Source organism: Chiloscyllium punctatum, chromosome 36 (genome assembly GCF_047496795.1).
Source record: "Chiloscyllium punctatum isolate Juve2018m chromosome 36, sChiPun1.3, whole genome shotgun sequence".
In the NCBI taxonomy this organism is placed as follows: Eukaryota; Metazoa; Chordata; class Chondrichthyes; order Orectolobiformes; family Hemiscylliidae; genus Chiloscyllium; species Chiloscyllium punctatum.
The window spans coordinates 3,767,359-3,781,215 of NC_092774.1; the positions used below are offsets into that span (position 1 = coordinate 3,767,359).

At 41.4% G+C, this 13,857-nt stretch overlaps 1 long non-coding RNA gene across 1 annotated transcript in view; it reads right to left on the reverse strand.

The window, feature by feature from the left end:
• Window positions 1-3,420: 3,420 nt before the first annotated feature.
• Window positions 3,421-13,857, reverse strand: part of LOC140460182 (uncharacterized) — a 75,611-nt gene continuing 65,174 nt past the window's right edge. The window contains exons 4-5 of the long non-coding RNA XR_011953898.1: window positions 11,316-11,413; window positions 3,421-6,167 (exon numbers count right to left, since the gene is read on the reverse strand). This is a non-coding gene — a long non-coding RNA (uncharacterized lncRNA). The remainder of the gene's footprint in view (window positions 6,168-11,315; window positions 11,414-13,857) is intronic.

Here is a 13,857-nt window from a genome sequence, read left to right on the forward strand (position 1 = left end):
TGAACGACTGTCTATACACTTTTGGTACCAATCCATAAGAACTTAAAATCGGTTGTTTGACCTCTTGATCATCTGTTGACCCCTCATCTGACAGTGAGACAAATACCTCACTAGCTCTGCCTACCAGTTTGGTCTGAACTGGCATTACCCATAAATTCTCAGACCACTTCATCTGTCTCGCCACTTTTTCAAATGAAATAAAGAAGGCTTCAGCATCTTTCTCAACAAAACGTGGCAGAGTTTTGACATATTTGTATATATCACTATCTTCTCTTTTAATCTCCATCCTGTTAACTTGACTTTGCTGACTCAGTCGCAACTTCTCTCTCTTTTTGCTCAGCTCAGAACCTTCTCTCTCTTTCTTTTTCCTCTGTCTCTCTTCTCTCTCTCTTTCTGTCTCCCTTTCTTCTCTCTCTCTTTGCTCAGCTAAAAACCTTCTCTCTCTTTCTTTATCTTTTATCTCCATTTTCCTCAATTGTAATTCATGTTTTTTCTCTACCTCTAATGCACTTATCTGTTTCTCTGACACACAAATGTTTGAGTAATTCCTTTACAATTTCAGCTTTACCTTTGTCCTTGGTTAAACGCAAATCCAACTTCTTTGCTAATTCTAAAAGTATGGCCTTTTTCTTTCCTTCTAAATTTTCTTGCAAAGTTGAGAATCATTTTCAAACCCCAGAACCTCTTTAGCAATTTTAAGAGCCATTTCTCTCACTTTTAATTTCACCAACAACAAGTCACCGAAATTAAACAAGTTGTCTCACCTATGTTTTATTTCAAGAAATGGGACAGTAATCTGCAAATGTTTAAATCGACTGGGTTTTTCTCGTATTCCAAATGTTTACAAATCTGTCCAAATCTCAGACTGAATCTGTCTAAACCTGTTCAAATCCTGGACGAAAGTCCCCAAACTGTTACAACACAGGGTAAACCCCTCCTGCTAATTTAAACCTGACAAACAGAGAAGCTCATCTTGTGCCGTAATCTGTTGAATTTCAAGAGGCAAAGATCACTATTTGAAGGAAAAATTAACAATTTACTTTTTAAGTCCAGTGGAAAATATTAAAACCAACAACTATTTACAACTCCTTTTTCTTAAATGTTTCCTTTACTTCCCCACTCTACAATACTGAGCGATTAAAAACTCGATTAAGATTTACAAAAAAAATTCAAATTTCAAAACCAGCCAGCTGTCCAATCTTCTCTTTATATCTTCCTCTGTTATGCAGCTAGCAATCTGCAGTTGTTGGTTTTTTTGGTAGTTCTCCCCTTAACTGTTCAACATATCTGGTTTTATACCTCAAAGCATTGGATCATTTCATTGGTTTGCTGTCATGAAAACACTAAATTCAAATTTGATTGAATTTTGGTATCTGGCTATAATTTAAACTGATTGGCCAAATCGAATTTGTTTTTGTATCATGGCAACTCCTCTGCACTATAGGTTTCATAGTCAAATGTTACATTTTAGATTCTTTCCGCACACTTTGTGCCTTTCTAAGCCCATGCCAGCTTCCAGTCCCTCTTAAAGGGACAGTACATACCTAAACCTTCATAGCAGTATGATCATTAAGTCCATGTGAGAGAGACCATTAGCTTGGAGGAGTTCAAATATTCACTTCCTGAATTTGAGAACTGGTGGAAGGGCAGAGTGTTCAAGCAGCAAGATTAGCAGCTGAAATGGCTGATGATTATGAGTTGTTGATAAAATCAAAGTTTCACTTTGAGCATCAATTCCAATCTGTGAGGGAAAGAAACTGGGGAAAAGAGAAATGCTCCGGTCGTAAAGGAGGATGAGATGTCTTTGAAGATAATGCAGATCGTTTATAACAGGGTGAGATTCTCTAATCCAGTTTATCCTCAGGTATGATACAGCTGGATCACAGGTGGGAGGGATACCTATTGTGGTTGAAAGGCCAGTGGAAAATCAGGCAGTAAGATGTTACAGGCAGTATATCCTGGGAATTCTCCTGACTCTGTGGTAAAAAGGTCACAAAGCCACAGGTTAAAATAGGAGGGAAATCAAAGAATAAAGATAAGGAAATTAAAGTTCAATTATCAGAAACGTTGTTTGATTGAATGGCTGAGAAAAAAAAACAGAAACAGGTGGAGGACAAAGTGGATATTTTTAGTTCAGAGAGGTTAGTCAAATTACAACAAAGCAGTTGTATCAAAAAGCGTACACAGAAGCAGGATCTGAGTGTGTCCCAGAATGTTAGGATCTTAAAATGGAAGTTTTAATGACGAAATGGAGACCATCACGTGTTCAGGTCGATATGTGGGAACACCACCAACTTCAAGTTCCCCTCTAAGCCACTGACCATCCTGACTTGGAAATATATCACCGTTTCTTCAGTGTCGCTGGGTCAAGATCAGGGAATTCACTCCCAAATGGCATTGTGGGTCAACCACAGCAGGTGGACTGCAGCGGTTCAAGAAGACAGCTCACCACCACCTTCTCAAGGGGGCAACTAGGGACAGGCAAGAAATGCAGGCCAGGCTGGCAATGTCCACATTCCACAGAAAGTATATGAGGGAGGATGGGGATGTGGGAGGATGGGGATGTAGGAGGATGGGGATGAGGGAGGATGGGGATGTAGGAGGATGGGGATGTGGGAGGATGGGGATGTGGGAGGATGGGAATGAGGGAGGATGGGGATGAGGGAGGATGGTCATGTGGGAGGATGGGGATGTAGGAGGATGGGGATGTAGGAGGATGGGGATGTGGGAGGAAGGGGATGTGGGAGGATGGGGATGAGGGAGGATGGGGATATAGGAGGATGGGAATGGGGTAGGATGGGGATACAGGAGAAATGGGATGACAGACGATGGGGATCTCGGAGGAGAAGAATGAGGGAGGATGGTGAGGGAGGATGGGGATGAGGGAGGAATGGGATGAGGGAGGATGGGGATGAGGGAGGATAGGGATGAGTGGGGATGAGGGAAGAAAGGGATGAGAGTGGATGGGAATGTGGGAGGATGGGGATGAAGGAGGATGGGAATGAGAAAGGTCAGGGAAGAGTGAAGATGGGGATGAGATGGGGTGGGAATGTTGGAGAATGGGGATGAGGAAGGATGGTGATGTGAGAGGATGGGGATGAGGGAGGATGGGGATGAGGGAGGATGTGTATCGCGGTAAGTGTAACAATATGGCTCCAGTTTTATCCTCCACCACCTGGCTTTCTCAAATATAGCATTTAGTCACAAAGTCTAACATTCTTTTAAACATATTTTGTTATTTTCTGGAACTGATGATGATATTTTAATTATCTATGTGTATGAATCCCTATGAGTCTTTGTACCATCAGTGTTCCTAACTTATCACTGTTTTGAAAGTATTCAGATCTACCCGTTCTGGTTCTGAAGTGGATGACCACACAATTGCCAACATTGGAGTTTATTTGCCACAGTTTGGTCTATTATTTCTTGCTAATTTGATGCTTCCTGACGTTTTATTTACAGTGCTGCTTATCTTTCTGTGCAAAGAATACTTGGATCTGGTATTTTTGATCCCATTATTAAAATCGCTGATCACCATAGTGGGGTCACATATACTGGGAGGAGGTGGGGGTGATCACACCGGACTTGTATTTTTATATTTTTATTTGTTTGTGGGATGTGGTCATCATTTGCTAGGCTGGCATTTACTGCTTATTCCTAATTGCCCTGGGGTCAAGGATGGCAGATTTCCATCACTAAAGGCCATTAGTGAACCACATTGATTTTTACAAAGGACAGAGGTTACATGATCGCCATTGGTATATTATTATGATAGATTTTTAATCATTTCAAATTTCACCATGTCCCACGGTGGGATTGGACCCCATGTCCTGAGAACATTAATAATGGATTTCTGGATTACTGGCCCAGTGACATTACCAATATACCTCCCCTAATAAAATGCAGAAACCCAGTGTAATGTTTTCGGGTCATATAATCCCAGATACCATGGCAGACAACCCCAAGAAATATTTGGAATCAAAATCTGACCTAATGATGACCATGTAACCACTGTCGATCCTCAGAAGAAAATCCATCTGGTTTACTGATGACCTTTGGGGAAAGAAATTTGCTATTTTCCATGACAGCTCCTCGTGAGGGAATTCCCATCATCTGATCTTGTCTTGGAGACACAGTATTGAGATGGATGGTCCAGTCGGTTTTGGTCAGTGGTAACTCCAAGACATTAATAGTGGAGGATTCAATGATGATAATGAGATTGGATGTGAGGGGGAGATAGCTCTGGTCTCCTTTGTTGGAAATGGTCATTGCCTGGCACTCATGTGAAAGTTCCTTCCTACTTCACGACCCAAGAGAGAATGTGGTTCAGATCTTGCTCTGTAAGGATATGGACTGCTGCAATGTATGAGTAGTTGTGAATGGTTGTTATACATTGTGCAATCAACTGAAAACATTACCACTTCTTTCCTAACGATGGAGCAAAGGCCATTCTTAAAGATGGTTGGGCTTGGGACACTATTATGAGGAACTGCAGCTGCGAGGTCCTGGAACCAAAGTCATTCACATCACACAGCAATAGACAACTTCTTTTGTGCTAGTCATGACCTAAAATGTGTTTCTGTATCATCCCCTCAGTCTGTGGAAAGCACCACACTGGTTTCTGTTATGCTTGTATACAGTTTCCTCGATATCTGTACAATCCCACAATACAACTATGTTCTGTAGAATCCCCTTACTCTGTGTATAGTTCCACACATATCTGTGTTTCTATGTATTGGTCTATGGACTAGTGACCAGTTATTCATGGCAAAAGCCTTTTTCCTACCAACAATTGTGTCATTAGTTTTCTGGGAACTGAACCTTTTGGGGTGGAAACACGTCACAGAGAGAAGTCGTTTGATCTCCATGGGAGTTGATTCTCTGGTCTCTTCAGTTCCAGCCCATTTTAAACATGAAAATCTGTTCCTCTTTCGTTCAGCGGTTGTTGTAAGCTGTGACTTTTAACTGAAACGTCACAGCCCTTTTATCAGTGAACCATGCACTTTGTGTCTCTTGCAAAACAGTGGAAACTTTTGCAGAAATATGATTGAAAAGCAACATTCTAACTGGTATAATAATCATAAGGATCACCTCAACAATCTGTTAATAGGAACCACTGAAATGTTTACAGGTATTCCTATGTCTGAAACCTATTTTTCCCTGTCTGTTTTTCTGACTGTGAGTTTAAGGAGGAGTTTATAAGGGGATTGGAGTTTTAGTTTGTTGTGTTATACACAGATGTTTATCTGTAGCTACAATCTTTCTGACTTCTTGCTCAGGACAAAAACTTGGTCCATGCTTTCTATCTACTTGGATCTGTTAATCAGATGAAATAGGAAATTCTGTGTAGTTATTTTAACATTTGGAACTTTGTGCTAACTCCAGTACAGGGCTTGATATCCACTACACACTCAAGTGAATCCTGAAAGTATAGTCCCATCTTCTAACTGTGTTTCTGTCGACTTCTCGCATTCCGATTGGGGTCTGACACTGTAACTGTGTTTTTGTAGAGCCCCTCACTTTGTGTACAATTATGCTGTCACTGATATGCTAAAGTATCCCTCACTCTGTGTGCAGTCCCACATTGTAAATGTTTCTCCATAGTTCATTTACTCCGTGCACAGTCAGCACTGTAACCATGTATTTGTACTTCGCTCTCACTGTACAATCTTGCAACTGTGTTTCTGTTCAGCTTTCTCACTCGGCATACAGTCCCATACTAAGTATTTCTGGAGCATTCTTTCAACCTGTATAAAGTCCCACTGTGTAACTGTGCTCCTTCATAGTGTCCTCAATTAGTGCACAGTTCCCATACTGTCACCGTGGTTCCCTAACGTTCCCTCAATCTGTGTATTGTCTCCCACGATAAATGTGTGTTTGTGTTGTTCCCTCAGTCCGTGTCCAGTCAGACACTAATTGTGCTGACACATTTTTCTGAGAGCCTTCTTTACATAAACTAAAAATCTTGAACTTAACAGACGATAAAATTTTCTGTGCAATAGTCCAATTTCCTATTCATACCTTCCTCGTGGACATGTTTCACAAAAGAATCTGAATGTTCATTGCAGGCTCTAACCATTCTGATGTGAGGTTAAAGCCATGATGTTGGAGGTCTTTTGCAATTAGTTTCAGTTCTGCCAGTCTGTCACCTTTCAGTAAATATATACCTGTTTGTTGGAGCAAAGAATAAAATCAGAATTTGATTTTCATATCAGTATCAATGTACTTATTCCTTTTAGTAACCAAGTCCCTCTGGGAGATCCCCCTGCTCAGATTAAACCTGACTGTGATCTCTGAGAGGAAGTGGAAGGAGAAGGAACTGATCTTGATGTTATCACTGAGTTTCGGACATCTGTCACATATTAATCATAAACAATCATTGTGCTGCTCGAAAGCGGGAGCAGTTCCTTGAGAGGTTTATGAAGCTTTCAATCTATCTCCAGTCTTAAAAATACTAATCACATCAGCTTTTTGCTCATTCTCTGAGCCTGTTCCCTTTGCTTGAATTTATAAACATATATTTGTTGTCGTGTATTCTTATCATTTCAGTAACTCCTTCAGAAATCTAACAGAAACATATCAACTAAAAATATCACAAAGTGCAGTCAGCAAGGAATAAAATAATGAAACTCTTAACCAACCAGATTGCATTCTTTGAAGAAGTCCCAGAAAGTGTCGACAAGATTAATGTACTCAATGTAATACATTTGGAGTTACAAAAGGCCTGTGAGATGATATAAAATTGCAAAGACCAAATGGTGTAAATCAAAGGCCAACAACAGAATAGAAAACAAGTTGACTACAAAACCAAACCACGAATAGTGGTTAAAGGATGTTACTCAGATTGACAAATGCTGGGAAGTGATATTCTACAAGGAACGGTGCTAGGAACACTGTTGTTCACCATTTACAGAAACAACCTGAGGTTGGGATTTGGAGAATATTTTGTCACTTCTGATAGTGTAATATGCTAATCAGACACAGCACACATCATCAAAGGAAGTGATGCTGCATCACATGATCGTGCTGTTGCTTCCACAACTTTGGGTAAAATGTTGATAGCACTGTAAGAGATTGGAAATAATTGTGGGTTTCAGAGTTAACATCGAATCGACAGTTCCCTTGAATAGATTTCTGCCTGTAACTCATTCCTGTAAGTAAACCACCCAGAACCCCTCGATTGGGTTTTTGTCATTGTATACAGAAACCACCACAAAATAAAAATGTTGAGCTTGTGTAAAACACTGAGAGCACACACAGACATACACACACATACTCGCTTTCACCCTTCCAGCCAACAATGAGGCTGTTCAATGGTGAGCTTGTCTATATTGTTGGGGAAGTAGGGCACAACATTGAGGGAGTCTTGCTGTGATGATTAAGGCATTTAGTGAGACAACAGCCAACATGCGTGTGAGACTGAGTGTATGTGAGTGTGTGTGTTGAGAGTGTGTGTGGGGTTGTGTTTGAGAGTGTGTGTATGTGAGATATAGAGTCAGTGTGTGAGAGAGAGTGAGTCAGTGCGTGTGAAAAAGACATGGAGTGAGTGTGTGACTGTGCGCGAGAGAGGTTGAGAGTGTGAGTGTGAGTGAGGATATATGTGTTCTGAAGTTGAAAACATATACTGTACCTTTAAGAAAACACTCTATCAAAGGGACCTTTTCATGTGAAAATTTGCCAAGAATGTTTAGAAAGACAAAGGAAGGACATTCTTTTAGAATTCGCAAACAGGTTAGAATTGGGTGTAACCAGGGACAAAAGTAAAGCTGACATTGTAATGGAGTTGGTCAAACCCTGAGGGGTATCAGAGAAACAGACAAGTGCAGTAGAGTTAGAAAAACTTCAATTAAAACTGAGGCAAACGGAGTTAGAAGATAAAGAAAAGGAATGAAGAGCCACGTTAGAGGAAAAAGGAAGGGAGAGAAGGGACTTAGCTGAGCAAAGAGAAAAAGGAAGAGCAAAGGAGAGAGAATCTGAACTTCCAAAGTTGTGAATTAGACAGGAAAGTCATGTTAACAGGATGGAGATGAAGAGAGAAGGCAGTGATGTGTACAAATATGTTAAAACATTGCCACATTTTGATGAGAAAGATTTTGAAGCCTTCTTCATTTAATTTGAAAAATTGGCGAGGCCGATGGAGTGGTGAGAGAACTTGTGGGTAATGTTCATTCAGACTAAGCTGATAGGCAGAGTTAGTGAGGTGTATGCAGTACTGTCAGATGAGGGGTCAAGATATGATGCAGATGTCAAAAAGACTAGTTTGAGTGCTTATGAATTGGTTCCAGAAGCATATAGACAGTGGTTCAGAAACATAAAGAAGGAACCAGGTCAGACTTGTGTTGATTTGAAAGATTTAAACATAGTAATTTTAGATGGGTGTGGACCTTAAAAATAGATAAGATATGGGAGGCACTAAGAGAGGTTATGCTGCCTGAGGAGTTTAAAAACTCACTTCCAGAGATGATAAGAATTCACGAGGATGAACAGAAAGTTGAAGAAGTGAGAAGACTGGCAGAGATGGCAGATGAGTGTACAAGAGTGCACAAGGTGAAATTTAGCTTCCGAAAGGAATTTCATCCTGTGCGGGATAGAAATAGGGAGAAGGGGAGAGCCTTTACTACAAAACAAAGAAAAGAGCACAGTGGGAATAGTTTACACAGGTTAAAAAAGAAGGCCAAGGGGGTGGAAAGGAGATGAAAGGTGTTTTCACAGTAATGGACTGGGATACATAAAATTACAGTGCCTGGGGTTTAAGAAAGGCACTGGGAAAAGGTGTTTTCACTGCCAGAAGGTGGGACACATAAGATCACAGTGCTGGTCATTGAAGAAAGGCACTGTGGGAAAAGGTGTGGTGAAAGAGGCTCAGCCAGTGGGATTAATGACAGTCGTAAAGGAAATACCAAGAAAAGTTGAGGAGCTGCAGGAGAGTGCACAGCCCCAAGGCAGGGGCTGGTTATTGAGTTAGTGCCTGATCACTATAAAGACTTCATCTCTGTGGGTAAAGTTTACTCAGGAAAAACAGTTGGGGGGTGGGGAGACGGGAAAGATGTTACAATTTGGAGAGATATGGGAGCTAATCAGTGGTTATGCCCTCTTGTACAAGCTGACATCATTACCCAAGAAAAAGGTCTTTCACTGTCTACCCTATCTAATCCTCTGATCATCTTGTATATCTCTATCAAATCCCCCCTTCACCTCCTTCTTTCCAATGAGAACAGACACAAGTCTCTCAGCCTTTCCTCATAAGACCTTCCCTCCAGACCAGGCAACATCCTGGGAAATCTCCTCTGCACCTTTTCCAATGCTTCCACATCCTTCCTGACCCATGGAGAAGTGGGATCAGAAAGACAGTGCACTTTTCTCATCTCAGTCATAACATAAAACAGGAGGCTCACTGTGGGATACCTGATGCTACAAACATGTCAGTGGAAGTAAGGGAATAATAACTGGAAAAAGGATAAATGCCTTTGGCAGTTACAGAAACGTTCCTGAAGAGGGGCATTTTATCCCTGAGTGATGGACAAAAAGTAACCAAAGCCAGGCTGTTAGAATTGGTGAGGAAGTGGAAGTTAGGATTCAAAGCAGGGACAAGTAAAGTAGACATAATTGGGGTAATAGCAGAGCATTTAAAACTGGAAAAGAAGCAAACTGATACAAGAGGTGAGTCAACTGAATTACCAAGGCTTCAGTCCCTGATGGAGCAGCTTGAACAAGAAAATGAAATGGGGAAACTCGAGCTTCAAATGAGGAAAAATGAAAACAAACAGAAACCAGACAAAGAATGAGGACTTCAGTGAGATGAAAGAGAGAGAGAGAATTATAAAAAATGAAACTGGAGCATTGACATACAGAGGGATCTGGGCATTCAGGTGCACAGATCCCTGAAAGTGACAACACAGGTGGATAAGGTGGTCAGGAAGGCATACAGCACATTTGCTTTCATTGGCTGGAGCATCGAATATAAAAGTTGGCAAGTTATGTTACAGCTCAACAAAGCTTTAGTTATGCCACGTTTTTAATATTGCATGGGGTTCTGCTCTCCACACTACCAGAAGTACATAGGTGCTTTGGAGGAGGTGCAGAGAAGGTTTACTGTAATGTTGCCTGGTCTGGAGAGTTTGGATAATAAGGAGATGTTGGATAAATTCAGATTATTTTCACTGGAACAATGGAAGCTGTGGGGTGTCCTGATCGAGCTCTACCAAATTATGAGAAACATAAATAGGGTGGATCGTCAGAGACCGGAATTTTAGGTGCAGGAGAAAGAGAGTGAATGAGCATTGAAAAGTGAAACAGAAGAGGTGCAGGAGAAAGGAAAGGGAGTGTGAAAAGGAATACTGGGTTAGAAAGCTGGAAGGGAGAAAGAAGATGGCTGAGACTATGAGGAGTTTTCTAGTGGGGAAACATCTAGATTCAACCCAAGAGCCAGTGGGAAGATTTTTAAATTGGTGAAAGTCTTTCTGGGGTTTGATGAAAAGGACATAGAGGCATTTTAAAATTTCTTTTGAAAGGACAGCCAAACAGATGCTGTGGTCAAAAGAAAAGTGGGCATTGCTTGGACAAAACCTTGCTTTCTGAAGAGGCTTCTGGAGATATTGAGGTGAGAAAAAGGACGATTTTCATCTCACAGGAGCTGGTCTCAGAGGTTGACAGGCAGCTATTTCTGGAATACCCAGAAGCAGTCTGGACAAACTTATAGAGAATTTGAGAGATGATTTGACTGGAGTGAAAGTAGCAGCTTCTCTAGTTGTTATTGAGAGCTCAGTGAGGTCAAGGAGGTGGAGCTGTTACAGGTAAAGGTTCCAAGAATTTATCCTTGATGTTTTATAAAACCATATACACAAGATCATTGGAAAACCACAAACTTCAATCAAACTGTAAACATTTCATTGTCATTCCAGTTTTTAAGGAATCATGTAGCAGGGTGTTAGTGGACTGTGTAAGATGTTTATTGAAAACAAAAGCAGGATACCAGCATATCCTTAACCCTGTGGATATATATGGTTCTACTGTTCCCAGAGACCATGCCCTTGGGAACAATTATTGTTCATATAGTGATAGAGAGAGTGACTCAATGCTTCACTTGATATTGTGATGAAGGCCTTGATGTATAAAGAAGAGTATTGTCATGGTAATGTCATTGAACTACTAATCCAGAACTTTAGGCTCTGAAGAGATTGGTGTGAGTCCTACTCTAGTAGGTGGTGAAATTCAACAAAAATCTGGAATAAAAAGCTGGCTTAATGGTGACCATGCAATGATTCCCATAAAAGCCCATCTGGTTTCCTTTAAGGGGGGATATCTGTTATCCTTACCTGCTCGGGTCTGCACCTGATTCCAGATCCACAGCATCCTGGTTCACTCTGAATTACCTTCCGGACAAGTCGGGATGGGCAATAAATGCTAACAAATCCTAACAATAAACAAAACCAATATTATTCATATTGTTTGGAAACCTGGGTTCTAGAGTAGAGGGAACATGTGCAGCTCTGTGTTTGATCTGTAGTGGTGTTAAAAGGGAAAGGACATAGTTTCAGTTCCAGAAACAGAAAGAAACGTGATAAAAGAATCTGCGGTTTCAGACAATTAAGGTGTCCTGTGATTCAGGTGGCAGAAAGACAGAACCATCCAGAACTTCAGGAAGAGCGTGTAGTTTCCATCAGAGAGAAGAATAGAGTCAAGGAGATGTACAGCACGGAAACAGACCCTTCGGCTCAACTTGTCCGTGTCGACCAGATATCCCAACCCAATCTAGTCCCAACTGCCAGCACTTGGCCCATATCCCTCCAAACCCTTCCTATTCATATACCCATCCACATGCTTTTAATTGTTGCAATTGTACCAGCCTCCATCACTTCTTCTGGCAGCTTATTCCATATACGCACCACCCTTTGCGTGAAAAAGTTGCCCCTTAGGTCTCTTTTATATCGTTCCCCTCTGACCCTAAACCTATGCCCTCTAGTTCTGGACTCCTGCTCTTATTTCAGTCCTAACATTACATGCTGTTCCTCTTTTTATGACTTGATTTTCATCATTTATATAAATGATTTGGATGTGAGCACAAAAGGTATAGTTAGTAAGTTTGCAGATGACACCAAAATTGGAGGTGCACTGGACAGTGAAGAAGGTTACATCAGATTACAACAGGATCTTGATCAGATGGGCCAATGGGCTGAGGAATGGCAGATGGAGGTTAATTCAGATAAATGTGAGGTGTTGCATTTTGGGAAAGCAAATCTTAGCAGGACTTATATACTGAGTGGTAAGGTCTCAGGGAGTGTTGCTGAAAAAAAGAGACCTTGGAGTGCAGGTTCATAGCTCCTTGAAAGTGGAGTCACAAGTTGATAAGATAGTGAAGAAGGCGGTTTGGTCAGAGTATTGAGTACAGCAGTTGGGAGGTCATGTTGCAGCTGCACAGGACATTGGTTTGGCCACTGTTGGAATGTTGCATGCAATTCTGGTCTCCTTCCGACCAGAAGGATGTTATGAAACTTGAAAGGGTTCAGAAAAGATTTAGAGTCTTAGAGTCATAGAGATGTACAGCATGAAAACAGACCCTTTGGTCCAACTTGTCCATGCTGACCAGACATCCTAACCCAACCTAGTCCTACCTGCCAGCACCTGGCCCATATCCCTCCAAACCCTTCCTATTCATATACCCATCCAGATGCCTTTTAAATGTTGCAATTGTACCAGCCTCCACCACTTCCTCTGGCAGCTCACTTCAAAGGTGTACCAGCCTCTGTGTGAAAAAATTGCCCCTTAGGTTTGTTTTCTTTCTTTATTTTGGAAAGATGTTGTGACACTTGAAAGGGTTCAGAAATATTTACAAGTGGAGTTGAGGATGAGCTCATGAACAGCTGAACAGACTCAATGGGCTGAATGGCCTGTTTCTGCTCCACTGTCTGATGGATTTATTGGTCAGTGCATTGAATACAGGAGTTAGAGACGTCATGTTGTAGCTGGACAGGACATTGGTGAGGCCACATTCAGAAAACTGCGTTCAATTCTGATTTCCCTGCTGCAGGAAGGATGTTGTTAGAATTTAAAGGCTTCAGAAAAGATTCACAAAAATGTTGCAGGGATTGGAGGCTTTGAGCAAAAGGGAGAGGCTGAATGGGCGGGGGTATTTTTCCCTGAAGCATCAGATGCTATGGGGTGACTGTATAGAAGTTTATAAAATCATGAGGGGCATGGATAGGGTGAACTAACAAGGTCTTTTTTCCCAAGGTTGCCCAATTCAAAACTGTAGGGCATAGGTTTAAGATGAGAGAAAAAGACTTAAAAGGGCTTTGAGGGGCAACCTTTTCACACAGAGGGTGATATGTGTGTGGAAAGAGCTGCCAGAGGAAGTGGTGGAGGCTGGGACAATTACAACATTGAAAAGGCACTCGGATGGGTACATTAATAGGATTTTTTTGATTGCACAGTGTTCAGCAGAATTCATAACTCCTCAGATACTGAAGCAGTCTGTGCTCAAATGCAACAAGATCAGGACAATATCCAGGCTTGGACCAACAAGTGGCAAGTAACATTCATGCCACACAAATGCCAGACAATGTTCAAAATTCTGATAACAGCGGGGAAGAAGCTGTTCTTGAATCTGTTTGTATGAATATTGAAACTGTTATGTGTTCTGCCCTACAGGAGATAGTGGAAGAGAGTATAATCGGGGTGGGAGGGTCTTTAATGATGTTTATTGTTTTCCTGACACAAAGGGAAGTACAGATGGAGTCAGTGGACTGAAGGCTGGATTGTGTGATGGTCTGGGCTATATTCACGACTCTCTGTAACATCTTGTGGTCTGGAGAAGACCAGTTACTACGATGTACCTGCTATTATACACTCTCTTGTCTC